This window comes from Somniosus microcephalus, chromosome 5, assembly GCF_052327205.1.
Source record: "Somniosus microcephalus isolate GS21.2 chromosome 5, FLI_Smic_1.0, whole genome shotgun sequence".
Lineage (NCBI taxonomy): Eukaryota > Metazoa > Chordata > Chondrichthyes > Squaliformes > Somniosidae > Somniosus > Somniosus microcephalus.
Genome location: NC_140991.1, coordinates 284,790,301 through 284,794,506, shown reverse-complemented (window position 1 = coordinate 284,794,506; position 4,206 = coordinate 284,790,301).

The window sequence follows — 4,206 nt, the reverse complement described above, 5'->3', positions numbered from 1 at the left end:
ACTACTGTACACTACAGACATCAGGTGTATAAGCTATATGTATAACTTTACCCAGTCACATTTTGTCTAAGAAACAAAACACATGTATGTCAATGACACCACATGGCCACAATAAATACCAAAAATGTCCCCAAACATTAAAAGATCTCTTCTTGGATTTTTAAAATTGATATAAGTTTCTGTTCAACTCATTTGGTCCACTTGCCCCTCTACTGCTGAAAGCGCCCACTCATGGTGGGCTATAGCTCCACATGTACCAGCAATTACATTGTTCCTTGTCAAGTGGTTATTTTCTCTGTGAGCAGACACACTGACTAACTGAAGAGTGATGCCAAATAGGAATGTTGACTGTTTTTTTCCCCTTTCATAGTTCAAGAACACTGAAGCTAATTACAGCATTATAAACACCACCCAGGGTCACCTCCTGCAGTTTTGCAACATTTAAATTACTATAAAAACTCTTTGAACATTGTAAGATCACAGTTTTGCTGTTAATTTGAAGTATAAAGTAAACTAAATGTACATTGCTAAATTCCACAATGTCTTACCCCTTTTTATTTAAATCAAAGTAGTCTGATGCCGTATAATTTTTAAAAAGTAACAATTAAAAAGCACATCTTTACACTAAGTTTTTTTTAAATTTTGCATTCACAATAAAATTGGGAATATTTGGCTGGTCACCTAACTCTGACCCGAATATCTATACCACCTTCTTGTCTGAAGGATTTTAAATGTATTTCCATGACAAGTGAGGTAATGCAGATGCAGAAGATACTATAATATGGACATTTTGGGGCCATAACTCTGCGGCCTATATTGGGAGTATGCCAGCAGGATCACAAACTAGGCCTGGACTTGGTTAGACCAGGTCCCAGCCTTATGGTGGAGTTTCCCCTGGCCATTATTTGGGTGGAGCCTCTGATCACCTCGATCAAGGCCAATGACACAGAATGGGGTGGGGCCAGGGCAAGGACTCCGAATGCTGGCAGTTCTCATGCCCCTAACTCCCAGAGGGACCTGGTGTATTGTCGGTGCTCGTGAGACCAGGTGCAGCAGGTTGCTGAATGGAGGAAGCTGGCCTCACCTGGGGTGGAGAGCGGTGGTGCAGGCTAGGATCACGATCTGGACCGCCAAAGAAAAATGAAAGATAAAAAATAAATGTGGCCCCCTTTGTGGGAAGGGCAAGGTCCTTTCTAGGGAAGGAAACCTGGCATTTAACCTCCAACAGGTCAATCTTTCACTACAATTTGCAGCCTCTCTGGTGGGCAGGAAGCACAGATTTTCCCCTAATTAAATATTACCTTGGAAAGGGTCACGTGCTATGACAAAGATTTCTACAAGATGCACTACAGCAACTCGCCAAGGCTTCTTCGGCAGCACCTCCCAAACCCGCGACCTCTTCCACCTAGAAGGACAAGGGCAGCAGGCGCATGGGGACACCACCACCTCCAAGTTCCCCTCCAAGTCACACACCATCCTGACTTAGAAGTATATCGTCGATCCTTCATCATTGCTGGGTCAAAATCCTGAAACTCCCTACCTAACAGCACTGTGGGAGTACCATCACCACACAGACTGCAGCGGTTCAAGAAGGCAGCTCAAAGGCAACTAGGGATGGGCAATAAATGCTGGCATTGCCAGCGACACCCAGATCCCATAAACGAATTTTATTTTACATCTTTAATCTTGAAACTACCTTTATAATTCCTCTGATGCTCTCTTGCTGCCTTTGCTTATGCATGCACACCAAAAGAACGAATGAATGAAGAAGTTGCGCATATACATTAATGGAAAGGTCATTCTTCTTCACAGACTTTGCTGGTAATGGCGATGTCTTGATTATTGCACTACTGGAAAACCAATTTAGCAAGAATGTCATTTGCAACATTGCAGACCGATATGCATTTACTGATCCTTAAACAGCTTTTGCTTTATAAACTGTTTCCATTCTAGATATCCTCGAGTCTGGTTGCCCAGTTGAGGCAGAGCTGCAACCATTCCTTGGCAATGCTAATGGTCAATTTGTTGTAGTGGTTGTCTGAACACATTTCACTGTAGAACAGGTGATAAATCAAGGGACAGGAACAGATGCTTTCCATAGTTGTGAATGAGCTTCATTAAACATTTTACAAAGTGTTTTTTCCTGTATTGGCTTGATGGACCAGCTGGTCTTTTCCTGTCCGTTATTTTCGTATGTTCTTATTTGTAGTATTTGCTGTTTGGCACTGGGCCTTGAACAACTGCCAGCATATCTAAATTCTGAATGGAAACCTCTCTTATATTTATTTGGAATTATTTCACGGTTCCCTTGGTGGATGATTATAAGCTCTCCATTGTTCTTTTACTCCAATCAATCTGCTCCCTCTATCTTTACTGTAATCATTAACAATTATTATCAAAAAGGCCTTTGGCAATCTCCACATGTTGCTATAATAGGAATCAATATATAGTAATCCGGGTCCTTATGCTGTTGTCATATTGATGCGGCCAAACTATGATACATCACTGATGTTCCTGCACTAACTTGGTGAATGTTGATAATACACATAAATAATTCACTTGGAAAACAATCTATAAAAAATTACAATAATCCGCAGTTTGTTTTTGTTTCTGCACATTTGATGACAACACTATGCAGCCGAAGGACAGATGTCTCAAAAATTTGACTTTCATGGCTGCTTAGAGTACAGAAAGACTGTGCTTTGCTGCCAGTGATTATCTTCCAAATGACAGCTGGTGACAGAATAGTCAGAAACAACTAGGCACTTTATTGAGACGATGCCTCACAGTGTACAGATGCATGCTGCTCCATTGCAATATATTCCTGGGCACCAACATTCTTAACCATACTACCATGCGACTGACCTAGTATTTCCTTACATCTAGACCCCATACGCAGATGGCCAAGGTGGATGCAGCACCAAGTCCAACTATAGCTCTGATTTGCTGTGCAACCTTCTCTGATATATCCATGTTTGAGCTGACAGATGGCCAGGTAGAGCACTTTTGGCTCCTTGGGGCTGCTTCCCTGCTGAAAACTAACCTCAGCCAAATCAAGATGCAGAGAATGGCCAACTCTTTGTCTTGTTGGCTTTTAAAATCCCATAACCAGGCATGTTGCTATTCCAATAGCACAATACTGCGGATGCTGGAAATCTGAAATAACAACAGAAAATGCTGGAAATACTCAGCAGGCCAGGCAGCATCTGTGGAGAGAGAAACAAAGTTAACGTTTCAGGTCTGGGACCCTTCATCAGAACTGGAAAAAGCTGGAGATGTAACAGATATTAAGCAGGTGCAGAGCTAGGTGGGGGGGGGGGAGGCGTTTAGGAGGGGAGGAAGGAATTGAAAGAACATATTGTGCTTATGTAAGAGGCAGGAAAGATAAAATGTTGCAAATGGGAATGGCAAAATCATACAGCATGAAAAATGGGGGCAGGGATTATTATCTGAAATTGTTGAACTCGATGTTGAGCCCGGAAGGCTGTAAAGTGCCCAATCGAAAGATGAGGTGCTGTTCCTCGAGCTTATGTTGAGCTTCATTGGAACAATGTAATAAGCCGAGGACAGAGAGATCAGAGTGGGAGTGAAGCGGAGAACTAAAGTGACAGGCGACCGAAAGCTCAGGGTCACCCTTACGGACTGAACAGAGGTGTTCCGCAAAGCGGTCGCCCAATCTGCGTTTGGTCTCCCCAATGTAGAGGAGACCACATCGTGAGCAGCGAATACAGTATATTAAATTGCAAGAAGTAAAAATAAATCACTGTTTCACCTGGAAGGGGTGTTTGGGGCCTTGGACAGTGGGAAGAGAGGAGGTAAACGGGCAGGTGTTGCATCTCCTGCGCTTGCACAGGAAGGTGCCAGGCAAAGGAGAAGGGCTGTTAGGGGTGATTGAGTGGACCAGGTCGCGGAGGGAGCGGTCCCTTCGGAATGCCGAAAAGGGAGGTGAGGGGAAGATGTGTTTGGTGGTGGGGTCATGTTAGAGGTGGCGGAAATGGCGGAGGATGATCCATTGAATGTGGAGGCTGGTGGGGTGAAAGATGAGGACAAGGGGAACCCTATCATGGTTCTGGGAGGGAGGGGAAGAGGTGAGAGCAGAGGTGCGGGAAATGGAACGGACATGGTCAAGGCCCGTGTCAACCACAGTAGAGGGGAATCCTTGGTTGAGGAAAAAGGAAGACATGTCGGAAGCACTGGTATGGAAGG